Source organism: Oculina patagonica, chromosome 5, assembly GCF_052425735.1.
Source record: "Oculina patagonica isolate OP01 chromosome 5, crgOcupat, whole genome shotgun sequence".
NCBI classification, from domain to species: Eukaryota; Metazoa; Cnidaria; class Anthozoa; order Scleractinia; family Oculinidae; genus Oculina; species Oculina patagonica.
This window is the reverse complement of record NC_135762.1, coordinates 20,700,412-20,721,122: the sequence shown is the minus strand read 5'-3', so window position 1 is coordinate 20,721,122 and position 20,711 is coordinate 20,700,412. Positions and strand designations below refer to the sequence as shown.

The 20,711-nt window shown below is 41.0% G+C and overlaps 1 pseudogene across 1 annotated transcript; it reads left to right on the top strand.

Moving 5' to 3' along the window:
- Positions 1-10,340: 10,340 nt before the first annotated feature.
- On the top strand, positions 10,341-20,706 carry LOC144653158 (ATP-binding cassette sub-family C member 4-like; annotated as a pseudogene). Its single transcript, XR_013570688.1, has 8 exons — positions 10,341-10,424; positions 12,275-12,854; positions 13,679-14,061; positions 14,533-15,872; positions 16,248-16,818; positions 17,141-17,277; positions 18,680-19,041; positions 19,457-20,706. The product of XR_013570688.1 is annotated as an ATP-binding cassette sub-family C member 4-like (transcript).
- Positions 20,707-20,711: the final 5 nt, after the last annotated feature.

Genomic DNA, 20,711 nt, shown 5'->3' with positions numbered 1-20,711 from the left:
AGGGGGAGGCGATGGTGTTAAAACTCAATGTGTATAGTTTTATATTACTATAATGTTTTGACAACTTCATTCGGGATCGAATTTTTTTCGATGCCAACCATCCTCATTAAATCTTGCTCTCTTATTTTGCCCTTCAAATTTCATACAAGGATAACGGGTCAATCGGGAACTATACTCGGGGAGCGTTGGTAAGTTGAGTCCTTATCAGTAGGATTTTAGATTCACAAAAATTTACAAACACGCTTGTCTTCAGGATTCCTAACTCTTAAAGGATCCTAGCCAGCCTCCGCCATTTTCCCTGCCATCTAAATTCGCGTATTTCGCATGTTAAAAAGAAATCCTCGTCCATCCTTGCGCGTTTGCTTTACTGAGATCTTAAACTGCCACAAATACTTTTTAAAATTATCAGTGCTTATTTTTGACTAGTCATTCTATCATTCTTTTTTTGTTTAGAGTGAAATTTATCAGTTGAACTTAAAGGATCCGAGTCAGCCTCCGCCATTTTCGATGCCATCGAAATTATGAAAACTGTATGGCGAAGCGAAATCTTATTGCACTTGAAGTCTGTTCATTTACTTTCAGCAGTTTTCCAGTGATCTCTTTCCTTTGGGCGCCATCCACGAAATATGTAATACCGTTGTTCTCATATGTAAACAAAAACAAAGGCGTGGCTGACTTAGGGTCCTTTAAGAGGAGCCTTCTCCCTACCAACGTGTCAGCACCCACGCACAATACAATACAATACAATACGCACGGCAGTTACTAGCTTTACAAAGTCAGCTTTTTAACGACGTTTGTGTATCGGGCTCACAAATGTCCATCATACATTTTCCACCAAGGTTTACCGTTGGCTGTGGTGCGTAAGCGTATACATTCCTGGCATAGAGTTTATGATAGTACCGACAGATAGGTTTTTTCAATCATTAAAGGCGAAATGCTCGACTCACCATCCAATGTGCTGCAGACAGTGTCCGTCCTCGGCGACTATAGAGGTCACTACACGTTTTCTCCGGCCCTATTTTGGTGAGGTTGATCACCTATATTACGTAGGCCCCCCTTGCCTGTTTATGGTTTAGCCTCCGTTTTTGCGCTGTATACAGTCACAGTGTTTTAAATTTTCAGGCTTTTAATGAAATTATCAATTTCTTCGCCCGGATTCGGTTTGGTAGCGAAGAATTTTTGTCTCGCATATTCTTCTTCAATTTGAAGTGGTAACGCCAACTTCAATGACAACTCCCGCGGGGGAAGGGTACTTCAATTTTTCTTTTGACGGGCAGGCTCCGCCCCAAAGTCCAAACCCCTTACCTTTTTATATACCGTTTTTGACAGAGAAGGTAATCCTTTCGTAAACCTCCGATAGAAAATGGTACCCCTTTCACATACCTACAGAAGGTATACTGCATCTCGTTGCTTGAATTTTCAGTTTAAAACCCCTTTATATACTTAGTTGGCTCGACCGTTCGGTTGTTAAGCTCGAGTTATTATGAAAGGTCCATTCAAATACCTAAATGACAGTTTTCCTACCGTTTTCTTTACCATCCAATTCGTGAGATACCTAGTACCGTTTTATATACCTACAGCCTGGAAAAGGTATCCTTTTGGGCGGAGCCTCCCGATAAAGGTCACTATGGGGAGTACCCCTCCGTGATGACAGCAAGGACGACGTAAAATGATGACGACGGAAGTGGCAGCAATAATGGCTGCATTGGCAAAAGAAACAACAAGGCCAATGGGACCAATGGCAATGATAATGAGAAAGTCAACGACAGCAACAACGAAGACAGCGACTACGGCAGCAACGTCAGCAACATTGGCAACGACAGTGACGACGACAACTAACAGGGAAACGGCAAAAATAACGCCAACGCCAGCAGTATCAGCAGCAGTGACAGCGACAACGGCAAAGACAACAACAACGGCAACGACTTTTTTGCTAAGTTTTATTGTTGCTCATGTAATTCAGCTCAAGAGCTGTTATTTTAAAGCTTCGTTAAACTATCTATTTATTATATAGAATGCAGTGCTTTAGCGAGTGGTAGCAAATCGAGAAAAATGGTATCCACACATGTGTGGATATCAATGGTATCCACACATGTGTGGACATCATTTTTGACCAATCATCTCGCAGTCTGCCACGTTTCATAGCTCAATGAGCCAAAGTTTATCGATATTAAGTCGAAACATCTTCGGATCTTCCTCGGCAATCTTCGGTCAGCTTCGGAAATCTTCGGAAAGTGTTCGGAAACATTCGTACGACCTTCGGACAACATTTTGAAAATCTTCGGAAATCTTCGGAAAATCCTCGGAAATCTTCGAAAAATCGCCAAAAACATCGTAATTAGTTGGTCTATATAATAAACGGAATATTACATGGTTGCTTGGAGATATGAAATTTATCTTCTCGTGTTCAAAACCGATATCTCACGAGTGAGCGCAGCGAACGAGTGAGATATAGATTTGAACACGAGAAGATAAATTTCATATCTCCGCGCAACCATGTAATATCCTCTATGTATCCGACAACAGCAACGGGAATGACTGGAACAACGAAAACGGTAGCGACGGCAACGGCAGCGACGGCAACGGCAACGACGGTAACGGCAACGCACAACGACAACCAACCAGTTTGTGATTTAGACAACAACTCCCTGCAATGATTCTCGATTTCGGACAGAGACGTAGTTCACGCTTTTCAAATGTTGTGTTACACCGAGTTCTTCGTTGCCTTACTTCAAGTACTTTGTTGCGCCACTGCTAGTGCTTCGAAAAGTCGATACCGATTTCTGTTCCTTATTTCAAACCGTAACTATTGCTGCACCGGCTTGTCGAGAACGTGTTTAACTAAACACTACTTTGAATATTGGACGTTATTTTCTAGAACCTCGTTGGTCTTACCAAAATCCAGTTGTTTGCAACGAAATTTTCTTTAGCACCTCCGGAAAGACTCTAAAATGAGAATGAAATTTGAGTATTTTGGAGTTATGTGAAGTGATTTTTGGATTCAGAATGCAGTCGTTTCCTCGCGTGTTTCACTTCTGACAGTCTGGTGTTGAATAACAGATCTTAATCTGACACCATCAGGCAATCTTACTTGCAGCATTTCATAATGAAGGATAGGATTCACGACATAATTAAAATTTGAGATAACCACTGCAAATAACGTCACTGTTCGAATCATAGATCCTTGGAATCCACCAATTTTAGCTACAGTATTACAGATTATGATTGGAAACCACGATATTAGAAAAACAGCGCATATTTTATAAGTTAATTTGGTAATTTCGTTCTCCCGTCGTCTCTGCAAAGAACCCAACCGAGGCAAAAGGGAAGTTCGAAGCTTTCTTACAACACGGAAAATTGTAACAAAGATGATTATTACTGTAGCCACGTTAGGTAATGTGGTTAGAAACATCGTGTACACCACAACAGCATGGCTGCCAGATGAAGTTGTAGGAGGGCTATAAGGATCGAGTCTGAAACAGATGGAGCTTTCGTTACACAGCATTACTCCATGGAAAGAAGATAAAAGAAATGCCATGATCCAAGTAGCCAAAACTACTTTCTTGACATTAAATAATGACAAACGACGATTTAGAGGACGAACAACGCAATCATAGCGATCGATGGCCATTAGAGACAAAGTTAAAGCATTCAATACACAAAAACCCATCTCGGATGAAAATGCAATTTTACAGACCACCTCCAATGAAACTTGTTTGACGGGAAAATAGTTCACAACTGTCATTGCTAAAAGAGCAGGCATGTTTATCAGTGAAGACAAAAGTCCAGTTAACGAAAGACTTGCGAGTAGGAAATGAGGAACTCTGCGAGGATCATGTCGTCTTCGTAGCAGAATACAGACTCGCGCGTTGCCAACAGTTCCAATCAAAATACCGATTGCCAAGAGTATGACAACACTGATAGCAACTTCCATTGAAGGAGTTGTTGAAGTGTAGCTGTCTGTAGGGGAGTGACTCATTGAATTTAAATTTATAACAAACAACGCAAGAACAGTCGTTTCCAATTTTTTTCCCAATATGCTTTTAGTTGGCCTGGCTCCTTGAATGACACAAAAATATTGGCGTTTCTCTCCTCGGCTTTTGCATGCTACTTGTTATATCCTTATTGTTACTCTTCCTGAAAGGCACGAATGTGCGTGTACAATTCATGATTGACTTCAATAAAGAAAATGCCTGTTGTTATCAAGTTCAAGATTTCAAGGGGATTTCCAAAAATGTTGCATCCGCCTGTCAAACTAATGAAGCGGAGTGAATGCTGAACTAATGGTAATATCAAGAAAAATCGTGCCTAAAAGTGCCTGATTTGAACTGAGCTAGTCAAAACTTTTGTGACAGCTACAATGGACAACAATGATTTTGATGTAAATTTACTTCGATTAAAATACTTTTAATTAATTTCTGATCGCAGCCGTTATTTTTACAGCATGTAGTTTACAACAGCACTATGGTCTCGATTAATTACTAAGTAGCGGAAGCCTTAATCTGTCAAAATAAAATTTCAATTTGAATCCTGAATATCTTACATAATAAACAAAATGAAGCCGTGTAATTAACTGAATCCTTCGGGAAGCAAAATAGGGTTTCCGACGTAAAATATACACTGAACATAAACAAACTCTAGGAGAAAAAAGAGGAAGTAAAACCCTATTAAGTTTTAAAGCGCGTCGGTCATTACGGGATGATACTTTCTTCATTTCCAATGTTTTATGTTTTTAGCGAAAGCTTTAAAAACAACTCATTGGCCACCTTTATGATATGGTTTTTAAAAATAACAGCAATCTACCGACAAATTGTAGCCTAAACAGGAGCCGCACTTTGGGATAAAGGCTTTAAAGCATAATATTATTATAGCTTTTGCCTTAGGTATCACGAAAAATGCGAATATATATTTATTATGATATGGATTCATGATCAAATCAATGGGAATAATTCAGACAGTAACGCCCAACTTAATTAAAACGTTTAAGGACTAATTTGGAATTTATTTAATTTTAAGAATTCGTCGCTCTGCCAAGTTCGACACGACAATGTCTCCGTCCAATTTAATAGGCAGGCCTGTTTTTTTTATCACAAATATTCAAATTGGGAACCATGCGATTAACTTGCTTTGGAAACTGATTGGATCTTTTGCTTTTAAACGAAACCTCAAACAAGAAACTTTCGAACGTTTTTCAGTGCATTTCCAATGCCATTTGTTGGAACACCATGTTGGATCATAAGTTGATTGGTCGATGACTACAGCAACACAACAGACATCATGGCCATTGGCAAACAAAAAAAAACGAGAAATAAGAAAAAATAAATTAAACAAGCAAAACAAGTATGCCCTCAGAATCATGCGTAGTTTGACTGGTTCCCTGACTTGTCTGCTGCTACCAGTTACATATGGAGGCGCGATCTTTGATGTCCGTGCTTTCATACATGCAAGGATGACGGGCCTTCGGTTGTGAGATGGTGGAGTGAACGTGTTGTTGTGTTATGGTCCCCAAATGCTTTCGGCCTGACACCAGTGTGTTCCCTGATGGGGTATGCGGTTCAGCACAACTGTTTGATGCGCCTTACTCTATTTCTTGGGTGGAAATGTCCTTATGGCGCTTATGACGTTAGGTCGAGATTGGCGTTAGGCTCGATTTCCGCCATATTCTCGGGTCCGGTCTTTGTTCCTCCCCGAGAGAACTTTCGGGGGGATGACCGCGGAAAATGTGGCTGGAAATCGATCCTAGATTGGCGTGAGACTTTGAATAGTCAGCTCCTAGGGCCACCCATTTAGGTCTGATTTTACGACACCCCACGTCCTAAACAAAATATATGATCGTAAGCGGTCTCTTCTTTCCACTCCTGTGATCCAAACTCTGCTTTATCCCTTGCATGGTCACCAGGTTTTAGGGGAGTCAACTCTTTGGTACCATGACGTTCATGATAGTATCTTTACCGTTCTTCAACCTTTCTATCATTGAAACTGCGAGGATCGAGGCCCTGGACAACGGTAAGAGGTGTACGGTAAGAGGATCCTAAAGGAAAGAAACAAATACCAATGACTTTGTTGCTCATCCCGAAAAATGCTGTTGGGAACCAACCCAAGAAGCAAACTGTTGTGGTATTCCGTAAACCTAAAGGAAGATATAATTTGTGTTCTACAACAATGCATCAAAGGGCTTAAAGGAAGGACTAGTTTCAGCACATTGCGCTGTCCCGCGAGGCGAGTCTCTGTAACTGTTGCAAGCGGTGTGGTTCAAGAAGGATGGTTTCGAAGATTTTCAACCATGGTTAATTAGCCTATCTGTAACACTAACTACAAGATTGATGTTATATCCTATTTAGATGCCATTGCCTTTGGGGCGGGGGCTCCTGTGTAAATGTGGCAGACAGGAACTAGACTGGTGCTTCTCTTAGTTACGGAGAAGTTGACAGAAAGAACAAAGCACCACAGGACTGATAATACATGTACGTGGATCACATCCCCAAAGTGGACAGCGTAAAGCCCTACCTGCATTCTGTAACTATTTCTATTTACACACTGCAGACAGTACAATATTCCCTTCAGGCCGGAATGGAGGCATAGGCCTTCTGCAGGCAGGTGGATAGGGACGGCTAAATGCTTCAACCAATCATTTTGCAGCCCTGGGCAATAGGTGCCACAATCGACCAACTCCCTACTTTTTGGACCCGTAAAGTTCCTCGTTTCTGCAGTAGTTGACTTACTCCTTGTACTGAAGAAGTGGATGCATTCACACTTTGCTGGACAGGAAAGAATAATGAATTGGATTGCCCTCATCCACGCTTGTTATTCCAGTATTGGCTTTTGCTTCGTGGAGGCCACTCGTCACTACATATGATAAGCACCCTAAAGCATATGTGTTTGACTAGGTGGAAATTCCACCATTGGAGGACATGCTTATTTCTGCAAAACCAGGCACCGCTATCGCCGGTGGGATGCCGAGTTAGCTTTTCCTTTAATCAACGGCTCCACCAGATGACAAGGCCGGGCCATTCTTCAACAGAGCGTTAGGTACCTTTCACCACAACCTCGATCGTTCTATGGCCTGTCAGAGGCGAAGGTATCGCCAACTGATGCTTCGCGGAATATAGCAGTTCCCTGTGTAGAGGCGCACTAATTGATTTGACCTAAAAAATGTTGTGGTTAATCATCGTGGTAGAGTACAATAATAATAAAGTATTTTTCGTTTGTCTCACGACGTAGTGTCACTTGTGATGTAGATCGCGACGTTTCGACTGCACACACTGCTAGTCTTCATCAGGCGATAAGGTCGACTGGTTGTGCGTGAACTTATAAAGCACGCTGCTGCGCTGTGATTGGTTGGTTTTCAACAGCTGTGATTGGTGCATTTCGATCCTCGCTGTTTCTGTGTCCTGTTGTTCCCTCAGCGGTCCGCTGTCGTACAGTTTTCCTGTTGTTGTGTTTTTTGATCGTGGGCATCCATGCTTCAGGAATTTCAATTCCATTATCCCTGTTGATATTATTAGGGTGAAGTCTTATGTGAATTGCCTCTTTTACCCTGCGTGTGTACCAGTGTGGTTCACGATCAATAAACATCTACCTCATTCCAAAGCGGGTAGTGTCCGGTGTTGTGGGTGTGCTCTGAAACAGCGGAGGTCTGGATACGAGCGAGTCGGATGTCCCGGTCGTGTTCTTTGATTCTGTCTTGCATAGGTCTTCCAGTCTCGCCGATGTAAACTTTGCCGCACTCACAGGGAATTCTGTAGACAACGCCATCTTGTTTAGTCGGATCAACGGCGTCTTTCGGCCGTACTAGGTGTGATCTTAATGTAGTTTCCGACTTGAAAACAGCGCGTACGCCTTGTTGTTGTAGGCAGCGTCTAAGCTGTTCGGAAAGACCTTTGACATAGGGTAGAACCGCAGTAGATTTAAACTCGGTCGTAGGCTCAACACTGGTGCTCGGCTTTCTGGTCTTGGTGATCTTCTGCAAGAAAGAAAAAGGATAACCATTAGAAACAAGAACAGATGACAGATGTTTTTTCTCCTTGGATATAACAGATGGTTTTGTTACGAGGCGTTTAGCACGATCGTAAAGACACTTAACAATATCGCGTTTTACTGATTGAGGGTGGTGTGAATCATACGCTAAGTATTGATCAGTGTGTGTTGGTTTTCTATATACGCTGGTGGTGAGCCGGCCGTCTGGTTCTCTCGAAACTGTGGTGTCGAGGAAAGCGATTTTGCAGTCGTTCTCTGTTTCCATGGTGAAGCGGATGGAAGGCTGCTGGTTGTTGAGATGTTGTAAGAAGCTGTCGACTCTTCCGCGATCCAAGATGGTGAATGTATCGTCCACGTAGCGTTTCCATATCTTAGGCTTGTAGGATGATGAAGTTATTGCCTGCTCCTCAAAGCTCTCCATGTAGAGATTAGCAACAACAGCGGAAACCGGACTTCCCATGGCTGCGCCTTCCTGTTGTTCGTAAATTGATCCGTTATACTGGAAGTATGTGGATCTCCGCAATACGAAATTCAGGAGGTCAGCGATCTGAGCAGGTGTTAGCGTTGTGCGATCGGCAAGGCTGGGATCGTTCTCTAGTTTCCGTAGCGCGGCTTGTACAGCGCCGTCGATAGGAACGTTTGTAAACAGCGACTCCACGTCAAAAGACACCATGATCTCGTTGTCTAGGATCGTCTCACTGTTGATGGTGGATACGAAGTGGGCTGAATTGGTCACTGCGAAATCCGAGTTACCTGTTAAAGGAGACAAGATGTTAGCTAGGTAGGCTGACAAATCATACGCAAAGGTGTTAACGGCTCTTCTGACAAAAGAGCCGTCAACAACATTCTTCAACAGGCAGAACCACCAGAGCCTAACATCACGAAAGAAATTCTCCCTTTTTTCCAAAGCGTTTTTGATCAAGTCCCATGCATGAACGTGAACTGAACTGTGTAGGAATCTGAAGTTGAGCAAGATTTTTTTCGCTTGTGAACCAGCTTTTCCTAGTCTGGCACCCTTGGGTGGCAGTGCCTGCCAGTTAATCTGGAACAATTTTGACGAGTCAAGCCTCCTGCCCTGTGCCCTTCAGTTTAAGTCACGTCGTTTTTCAAATCGAACGAGAAATTAGAACAGTTTTAATTGCCTTATTGATATGCCTGAGAAACTCCTGCAGTTAAATTAAAGTCACGTCGTTTGAAATTGGGAACTGCAAATGGGAATGACAATCTCCAGCCTTGCTTTACTACTTACTTGGGTCGATTTTGAAATAAAAAAATCTAAATTTTTATCAGCTGAGAACTTTTTGTAATTAAAGAAATTGTCATTACTCGAAAATTGACACCAAATTAAACAGTTAAAATTGTCGATTCATGCTCTGTGTGTACTTCAGTTACTAATATAGGAAACTGACAAATACTTGTTGTGTTTGTTTTATCTTTACAATGTATTGAAATGGTAAGAATAGAAAATAAAATAAAAATAAAAGGGGAGGTAGAGAGGTTGTTCAGGAGCAGAAAATTGATCTATCTTTAGTTGGTTAAGGAAAAATGGGAATGAAATATTAAAGATTAGAAATTAAAAATTAAAAATTTAAAGTTGAAAGCGAGAAATTAGATTAATTTTTTAATTAACTTGGAAATTAATTATTATCCTTTTATTATTTTAGGATGGGAATGCCAACTTTGAAGGAAATAGTCAGAAAAAACAACATAATTCTTTCTAAAGTGTACTGAAACAGAGTGTCTTCCTAAAGACAATGCAAGTGCTGTTGGAGCTTTTCATTGAAGTTCGGGTTAAATAGACATATTTGGAAATTGATATGCTTTGACTATTCAAATGCATTAGAATTTTAAAATTACAGAAACTCGTGCTCTTGAACTGTTAAAGTGTAAGCGAAATAATTATTAATCCGTGTGTAACTTTAATATTTATATTTAGTGAAATCAGCCATACTTTCACATAGAATAAAAATTTGTGAAAAGATCTGTTCTATCAAAAGAACCACTACAGACCCAAGGGTGACATTGGGTGAAATCTGCTGGTTCAACTGTGATGTAGTGGTTATCATTTCTGCCTTGTTAGCAGGAGACCGGGGTTCGATTCGTCGCCGTGGACCATATTTTTACATAGTAAGTGATATCTTGCCGTTAAATATCTATTTCTGAGTTACTAATGTCAGTGATTGGTTGACGAAATTCCGACAGCGATCGCGACACTCGGACCATTCTTAATTGCGACACGACAAGTGTATACAATAAAATCCAATTTGGAGATACGCGTACCCCCCTCCATAAAACAGGGCCTCAGGTATTTCTTTATTCTCGAACAGGCATTCCCATAATCCATCACTGATTGTCCAATTCTTCCAACAGTCGCGAGACAAGACAGAACATTTCTTGAAGTCTAGTCTCTTACAGAAATACAGAAAGAACATCCACAGTTGTTCTTGGTGAGTATTATAGAGAAGACTTTGAAACCCCTTTCTGATGCTCAAGTGTTTGTTCAGTGAACGATTAGCAGTAGGAGTCACCATAACTTGAGTAATTCAGAGTCTTTTTGCATGTTCTAGTAATGAATCACAATGTGGTATAAATAACAGCTAGAAGTTATTTTACATCAGCCTTTGATATCTCTTTTTTTATATAGAGCTTTCGGACCACTTTCTAAACCGGCGCGATTACTAGTTCAGAACGAATATAACTCTACTTCAGTCCAGCTCTTTGAATTTACTTGTCAGCTCTCCGTTGTAATGGTGTGAAATGAACTCTCATGCAAAAATATGTTGCCGCGTCAATTGGAGCGTGTAGAGAATCCTAAAGTGCTAATTCTATCGATCTCAGCAAAGCGATCCACTCCAGGCCAAATGCTGTTCTTATTGCTGCTCTTATTGCGCGCTCTTTCTTAAATTGCTTCCAGATCCATCTTTCAAATCACGTCAAATCCAACTGGATTCTTATATATAGGATTGGATTACAGTATATTGTCGCGTCAATTGGAGCATGTCGAGAATCCTAAAATGCTAATCATCTATCGATCTCAGCAAAAAACCCGCTCCAGGCCAAATGCTGCCTTGTTTTGCGCTCTTTATGAAATGCCTCCAGATCCGACGATCATTTGGATTTACATCAAACGTCTAAAAAGCCGTCATAACGGTTTTGACAACACTGTGAGCCTAATTTAACTTCTTGACGATTATTGTTTGTTACGGAGTTCTCTTGTCTTCTAAATGAACCTTATAATCATACATTTTTTGAAAATTATAATACGATAGATTGTTGGCGAGTATTGTAATTAGTAATTGTGGCAAACATGAGAGGGATACGTTGAATATTGAGCCAAATATTTCTTTTTGAACAACATAAAATTTCTAGACGTTTGTTAGAGTTGTCTTAAATGTTGTAATTTGTTGTTTTCCGGGCGCAGATTTAAAAATGCCGTCAGCATCGCCGATAGAGTGTGACAAGTGATAGCATTCTAAGTTTGTGCGATTTCAAAACCAAGAGCGTGAACTTTGATTGACAGTTCTCCCGATTAAAACAGAAAGCAACCAGATTCACTGCAAAGCACTAAGGTGAATGTTATGCGAGTGTAATTTGTTTGGATGTTTGCAATGCATTACAAGCTGTCAAAGTTTACCATTCTGTAAGTCTTTTACATTGGTGGCAATGACTGGGTTCGAAATGAATGAGTTTAGACGTTTAACAAATATCAAATGTTCTTTAAGCTGCCTCGTGTAATAGAGTTCATATCCCTTAATATTTACATGACACCAGCAAAATAACATTACTCTATCTTGTTCTACCTTGGGCTGCAAATAGGTGTTGAAATATCAAGATTTTTAAAAAAACGTTTGAATAATAGCGATAGCGCTTTCCTTTGCACCTTCCAGGAGTACCACTACCCCCTCCCTCCCGCCCCAGATTTTGGGCAGGGATGTGTCGCACAGGGTTAACACCCTAATCACATAACCCCTTAATGTTTTCTTTCTTAAAACCACAACGGCAAAAAACAATACCCTTTGGCTATTTCAGATCAGTTGTAGTTGTTTTCTATTAAATTACGATACAGAAAATAATTCTTCTTAAATTCTTCGCGTTTCCAGATCGTAGAATTTTGTCGGTTGAGTTCTTATACGACCTTCGCAACAATTCGACGCTTAAACAATGACGTTGCGTGACCTGTGCATTGGCGACCACTCTGAAGACGTCAAACCGATCAGTTTCAATAATAAATGTTTGTGAAATGAAGATTGAGTGCTAAATATTACCCTGTCAACTGCGTTTTGAATGTTTATTTCAGGAAAAAATAGAAAGTAGCAGGAAAAAGGACTGAAAACCATGGAAAGTAATGAGCAATGTTGTACCAGCTCTGCAATTCCACATCCCTACGACTCGGCCAACTGGCTTTCCTGTCTAACAGTTCACTGGATGAACGCTATATTGAGACAAGGCAGCCAAAGGCCTCTCAAAAAAAGGAAGATATTTTTCCAGTGCGCACGCAAGACAGCATGGAGCATCTCGTGAACAAGTTAGAAAAATTATGGGAACAAGAAGTTACCAAAAGTCGACTAACGGGCTGTAAACCTCGCTTATGGAAAGCATTTTGCAGGATGTTTTCGTGGAAGGCATACACATGGATGATAATCTTAAAACTACTTCGCTCTCTGTCTACCGTTTTCTTACCACTACTGCTATGGTTTTTCCTCTCGGATCTGGAAAAGGAGTCACAAGAGGGTTATTCTGCCTCTTCCTTTGTGCTAGTTGCTGGTATGATATTGTTAGCGGTTAGCAAAGGACTGACTAAAAGTCATTTCGCCGGGATGGCAGAGATATGGGGCGTACAACTGAAAGTAGCCAGCATTGGGCTCATCTACAAAAAAGTAAGTGTCGATATGCAGTTAAATTTAAAGCAACTTGCTTTGTAGTATTCTTAACCCTTTTTAGGCAGGGCCTTTTTAGAGTCTGTGGAATTTAAGATAAAACGCGTCCTCAGTTCTTTTCATATTACAGCGGGGAACAATAGAATTTTGACAGTTGTAATTGCCAACTTATAACCTCAGTGCGCAGAATCACCAGGTGACATAGTCCCTTAAAGCAGAACAGTTTGCATCTAGAAAGACCAGCCTGTCAAAATATGGTTAGCATGGAAATAAATAGTATGAAAAGTTTGAACATTATCGCATGAATATTTATTTAGTTACCTGAGATTTAAAGGATCTGGGTCACGGTAGTTATGTGCATATTTGTTAATAATACGCTCTTAACTTCAACTTGGCAGAGCAACGGTCTTTTATTGGCAAAATCACGACCACATTAAAAACCAAAATGACTTAAGAGCATTTAAAACGACATTAACTTAAAAAGCAACTGTACTCCGTTTAAATCTTTTCTAGTTTTGTGTATTCCTGTCCTTTCTTGGCTTCTATGTGTTTCTTTTGAGTCTTTCTACAGCTTCAAGCCTTTAAGGCGATATTTCAGTGGATTCAATGACCAACTGGTCAGTGCTAAAATTGACCTAGCCGCTCTTTAAAATCACGGGTGCTTTCTTTCCCCGTAGTCTAGTTTCGCGGCCCTTCTGGGCAAATAGGGTTCGTAGCGTATGTTTTCGTGCACATCATTCAAGTGCTAAAATCTTTATGTCAATATGACTTAAAATTACATGTATGGAATACAGTTTGATAATCAGCTGATTTCTATCTGGCAGATTCTGACAAAGCTTAAACGCAGCGATATTCAGAAGATACTCACTGGAAAGACCATCAACCTTGTATCAAATGATGGACAGAAGTTGGAAAAAGTTGTCTGGGCGTTATTCCTATTACTGTTTGCTCCTCTGGAGATTTTGGCATCTTGCGTTATTCTGTGGCTCCTTATAGGATGGCGTGCTCTTGCCGGAGTTGCCTTTTATGTAATAGCTCTCGTGTACATCATCCTTATCTCGCACCAAAGCGGACAACTACGACGTAAAACGGCAGCAGCCACAGACAGGAGACTGGAAGCTATGAACGAGATTGTATCTGGCATTCGAGCTGTTAAAATGTACTCATGGGAGTCGAGTTTTGCCGAATTGATCAAACAACTAAGAAGGTATGACACAAACAACAAGTAAATGCATCTTAATACTTTATTTAATGAGAGGTCAATCAATCAATCAATCAATCAATCAATCAATCAATCAGTCAGTCAGTCAGTCAGTCAGTCAGTCAGTCAGTCAGTCAGTCAGTCAATCAATCAATCAATCAATCAATTAATGTGTCAGTAAAAAAATTAGCAGTGACAACCACTAATTGGGGACACCTTAACCTGACGTGCTGGACACCGAATACTGACGTGTTGTGAGTCAGTTTAATCCGCTGTAACTATTTGCATTTGCATCTCATAATATTATTGTTCCCCATTTTCTACCTTTATTTCTACCAGTCTTATACTTTTCAATTTTCTCCTGGCTATAATTAAGGGACTTTTTACAATTCTTGGTTGTTTGCGACGCATATAACTTCGTAACTACTAGTTACACATTTCTAACACTGTCTTTTTCTTTTAATTTTATCATCATAGGAAAGAGATGCGGTTCGTCAGATTACGTGGACTCATTATATGCAGCCTATATTCCCTAAATTACACAAGTACACCATTCGCTGGCCTAATATCTATTGTTACCTTGATTATAACTGGTGAACACGTCACTGCCTTTAAAACGTTTACAATCTTATCAAGCCTTCATGTTATAAACTTTTGCATCTGTGTCCTAATGGCAAGCACATTGCACTTAGTTACTGAAGGTAACATTGCGGTTAAGCGCATCGAGAAGTTCATGACAAGGGAATACGACATATCGTTTGGTAATGTCGACAGAAATTACATTGCATTTGCTAAACAACTTGGTCCTAATGGCTGCCTAAGTGTCAACTTGAAGAGAAGTCGATATGGGCCAAAAATTGTCAGACAAGAGAGCTTTAAAGTAGGAGATCCTAAACTTCTTCACGTCTTGGAAAGTGGAACTGTATCTAACACAGATAATATCGATCTAACTCTAGTCGGTGTTTCGGCTGCTTGGGATAGACACGAAGACAGGAAGGCTTTAAAAGACATTTCGTTTTCTGTGTACAAAGGAGAGATGCTCGCTGTAACTGGACCGGTTGGAAGTGGAAAGTCCTCTCTTCTGATGGCCATTCTTGGAGAGCTGCCTACTGTTAATGGAAAAGTATCATTTAACGGAAGAATTGCTTACCTTCCGCAAATGCCCTGGGTTTTCTCAGGCACTATCAGAGACAACATTTTGTTTGGAAGATCGTTCGAAACAAAACGTTACCAGGATATTCTAGAGGTTTGTTGCATGCAGGAAGACTTGCAAAACTTTCCAAAAGGAGATTTAACAGAAATAGGGCATCGTGGTGTTAGCTTGAGTGGAGGTCAGAGGACTCGTGTGAGCTTAGCACGTGCGCTGTACTCAGACGCCGACATCTATTTGTTGGATGATCCTCTCAGTGCAGTGGATGCCAAAGTTGGCAAGCATCTCTTTGATAGCTGCATCTGTGGATTTCTTTCGGATCGAACCCGTGTTTTCGTAACTCATCAACTGGACTACCTAACGCATTTAGATAACATCATTGTGCTTAGCGAAGGAGCTGAAGTCAATAGAAGAGTTTGTCTTGATGAACTCAAGAATTCAAAATCTCTTAAATTTGCTCAAGTTGAAGGTGCCGCATTCAGCGGCGACTTAGCACAGCCTCAGTGTCAGATGCAATGTCAGGTTAGCGAGATGGAAGACTTGAAGGAAGAAGACGAAGATAGAAGTACTGGTTCCATAACTTGGAAGCTCTACTGGATCTACTTTCGGACATCTCTTGCAGCTCCTATAGTGTTTTGTCTTTTCATTATTGTTGTTGGCGTGAAAGGTAATTGGATATGTAGCTCAACAAAGTATAGCTAGCATAGGTAGAACAGTTGACCAAGTATGGAGACAGGTAAATCGTACAGTATTTTCGAGCCAAGGACCAGTACTTATGAAAAAGACGATTAACCGCTGGTCGATGCTTGTGCATTATAGTTTTACCTTCCAAGCTGCAAATTGAACAGACACAAGGAAACTATGAACACTGTAAATAATATAAAAATGATGAGAACGGCTAATCCTTGTGATTTTGAGATTCTCCTCTGGACTGCTCATCCGACTCGATCTGCTGCTAATAAAAATCCTTGCCCCTTGCATGTTCCACTTCTATCCGACGAATTTAATTTGACAGGCTATTTAATGTTGTTCTCTTTTTTAGGATTACTTCTTGCCTCTTACTGGTGGATGTCTGAAGTTTCAGAAATGTCCCACGAAGAGCAACGGTCATCCAAAACAATAGGCACTTATGGTGCTTTGGTTGGATCAAATTATTTGGGCACCGTAATTACCTCTTTCTTGTTTTATTCAACACTTCTCAAAGCCTCTGAAACACTGCACAATAAAATGGTATGGTCTGTCATAAAGACACCAGTGCAGTATTTTGACAAAACTCCTGTTGGACGCATTTTAAATCGGTTCTCCAAAGACATTGGCAACATGGACGATGTATTGCCTCCTCAGTTCTTACTTGCAGTTGAAGTTTTTTTATTTGTAATATGTACAATCCTTCTTCCTGTGGCAGCAAACGTTTGGCTTCTTTTCGCTGCGATTCCTCTTATTATAATTGCCGTTTACTACGTCCGATATTATTTGAAGTCTGCTAGGGAAATCAAGCGATTAGAAGCCATCACATGCAGTCCTGTGTACTCGCACATTTCAGAGACGATTACGGGACTCGAAATAATTCGCTCATCCCAAATGGAACAGCATTTCTTGAGGAAGCTCTTCAAGTAAGTGAACTATATGGAGGAACTCCATTATTATATGAGTCATGTGATAAATTTTTCTAGTGGTCCTCGATATGAAAGCATAGAAAGGTAATTGCTTCAAATGGGTCACTTAAACAATCTCCACTTATAGGCGGGTTGTTAAGATTAGGCACTCTAGTTAATCTTAACAGACTCTACATTACCCAAGGTGATTGACGAAGAAATGAACTACCTACAATTAGCCAATGAATACGGATATTTTCCTGAAGACACGCTCGTTTGTCTGTATCTAGCTTATCATTGACATAGGTCACCTCAACTTCACGTTTCAATTCACTTTTAGATACCAGGATGAGAACACATCAGCGTTGGTCATGGTAATTACCAGCACACAATGGCTTAGTGTTCGCATGACTCTTGTCTGCAGCATTATGATAGCTGCTGCAGCTGTCGGGGCGGTCCTTGTTACTCAAAGCCCAGGTAAGGATAAATCAAAGTGATACTAGTTCTTATAGCGGTGCTCTCTGTGCTTGTTCTTTATTTTATTTTCCATATAGAGTGTATTTCTGAGGTCCACCCCGTGCTCATAGCGAAAAGCTCTTAGGTAGATATGTTTGCTTAAAAAATTAACGCCTGAGGAGCTTTAAATTATATCTGGTACAGCTGTTCAGTTTTGGTGCTTATGACTCGATTACTGTTTGTAGTTGCTGCTGTTTAAGTAGCCTTGCACGTCACTATTAAATAGATTTAGCCAAGCCTAAAAGCGGAGCTCCCCGGTAATTTACTTTGCCCTTTATTAAAATATCTGAATTCACTGACCGTAGGCATAAAAAATAGTTAATGAGCCCGCAATCCAATAGAAAAACCATTTTTCGGTCAGCGGTCAACTTTATAAAAACGCGTTACCTCGATGAGTTATACACCTGAGCCCGCAATATGATCGCGTGATACTGGTCAGCGGATACCTTGTATTGACAGCTGTCAATTGACCATAACTTGGTTGCCCAGTAACAAATAGATGAGGGTTTATCTATTTCTGAAGTGCGCAACACCGTACGTACACCGTACGACGTACGCGCCCGCGAGCCATGCCGCTAGCCATGATGACCATGAAAACTCAAGTTCATGGTTTTCCTATTTCTGTGAATTTTCTATGGGTATGGGGCTCCGCTCTGCGGCCCTTCGGGCCGCTGTGGAGCTCCGCTATTAGTACAGCAATAATACTTTTACATAAGAAGAGAGAGATGACAGAAAAAAACAGACCCACAGACAGACAGACAGAGGCAAACAAAGAGAAAGAGAGACAGAAAAAGATAGGCACACGAGAGAACCAGACAAACAGATAGAGACTGGAAGAGACGGACCAACAGACAGACTTGCAAACCGACAGATCGACAGATTAACAGACCGACAAACTAACAGTTTGACAGACATAAAACTGACACATTGACAGAATGCCAGACTGTCAGACCCATAGACTAACCGACGATCAGATCAACAGACTGTCAGACCGTCCGAACTAAAGACAAAGAAAGAGACGGGGACATACAGCCAACAGACTAGCCGACCAACAGATCAACCGACAGACTGGCAAACTGAAAGATCGACAGACTGACAGATCAAAAGATTGAGAGACCACCAGACCAAAATACTGACAGACATCTGAATGACGGATCGACAGACTGTCAGATCGTTAGACCAAAAGACTGAAGACCATCAGAACAAAAGATTTGCAAACTAACAAGCCATCAGCCTGACAGATCGACAGACAGAACGACGGAAAGACGGAGACAAAGAGCATGCCGAATCTTAATATTTCGCATTTTTAACCAGTAGATTTCTACTTATCCTAGTAATGATAACGTTAAAGGTCTCTTCTCAGCCCTGGCAGGTATGTCTCTTTCGTTCCTGCTGGAATCGCTAGATGAAGTTCAATATAGCGTCAGAGCAGGTTCTGAAGTTGAAAACCTCATGACGTCAGTAGAAAGAGTAACTGCGTACACTGCTTTGGAAGCTGAGCCAGGATATAGCACAGCTAACCATCCGCCTGAGACTTGGCCACAGAGCGGAAGGATAACTATCAAAAATATGTCCTTAAAGTACATTGAAGGTGGTCCTCGAGTGCTGAAGGATATCAACTTATCTATTGCTGACAAGGAAAAGATAGGTGTGGCAGGTCGAACGGGAGCTGGCAAATCATCCATTGTTGCAGCGCTTTTACGCATGCCAGAGCCAGAAGGGCAGGTAAACGTAGTATAGTTTTCAACTAATATTTCATGTATTTAATTGCGGTGCGAGAATCAACAATGCTACACAATACTTCACACGTTGCTTTTGCGCATACGTGAAAACAACACCCTAGAACAGGGACGGCGGAGCAGTTTTCCAGGTGGGGGGGCTGACTAGTGACTTTAAGTGTGGGGGCTTAAGAGACTCTTCTCTTAAAAAGTCTTTATTTTTTCGGAAAAAGTGGGGGGGCTAAAGCCCCCCCCCAGCCCCCCCGGCTCCGCCGTCCCTGTAGAAGGTATGTCTCTTGCTTTCTATCTGGAATAGTCACCCTCACCTGGACTATCACACTAGACAAACTACTGATTCTTCTGTGTTCAAGCCACTTATCCCGTACTTAATATTGATACACTATTACTTTCGTTCTGCACAGGTGTTTATTGATGACGTCGACATTGGTACCCTCAATCTTCAAGAAGCTAGACGTTCCATGGCCGTGATTGCCCAAGATCCCGTGCTCTTTGAAGGTAGCCTGATAAGGAACCTGGATCCATTCTCAAGTTACACAGACCTGGAGCTGTGGTCCGCCCTTGAAGAAGTCCAGTTAAAAGGAACGGTAGAGAAACTTCCTGGACAATTAAATTACCAACTTAAAGAGGCAGGATCTAACTTCAGTGTTGGTGAGAGGCAGTTGGTGTGTTTGGCTCGTGCACTTGTCCAGAAGAGCAAGATCATCATCATGGATGAAGCCACCGCAAACGTGGATTTCAAGACTGGTCGTCTGATCCAGGAAGTCATTCGTCAAAAGTTTAAAGAGTCCACAGTGCTGACAATTGCTCATCGACTGAACACCATCATGGACTATGATAAGGTGCTTGTTCTTGATGGTGGACGAGTGGTAGAGTTTGACAAACCTGAGATGTTGATAGCAAACGGTGGACTGTTTTCTGAACTGGTCAAACATGCCAATCAAACTAAAAACGAAGCTAAGTAAGACAGTGAGACGATCGCTTATCATGAATAAGCCATTACATTTTGTTCAATTCTGGGCCCTCAGATTGCTATAAGCATCTAATTTCCGCACTTTAGGAAAGCAACCTGGCCAGTGTATGGTGAATATGCTGGGAACAGACCATTCTTGAGCACTCGAAATGCATGTATCAGGTGGAATCCTTAATGGCGTCGATCTTAACTTTATGTGAACAGTAAACAGGGCTTTGTTAGGTGCTGTTTAGATGTAGATACCGTCACTAGACACGAACCCGCTGGGGATTAAAGTATCACTCGTGTCTATAATTTGCAGCGGAGAACAGGCTTATGTTTTGAAGTGAGATTTGTGTAGTATAAGCCGATTTTTATTTTTAAATGCTGTCTGGTTTGTATGGAACATACCATACGTATATTATACAGATTACACATTTCTCATTAGCATATCAACATTTAAAATCGGCTTATGCGAAACTGTGGCTGTTCTTAAGTTTCCCAATCTGTAAATGAACGAATAAAATAACTACTATCTCAACATTTGGAAGCCCTTTGGTATTAACATATTTGAAACTTTAGTCAACAATAACTAGAACGCTAAATAGAAGTGTACAATGGGCATGGATGTATTTTTTAATGTGTGCACGTTTAACACTGGCACTGGAAAAAATTTTTTTGAATGCGAAATAAATAGCTCTCTGTAG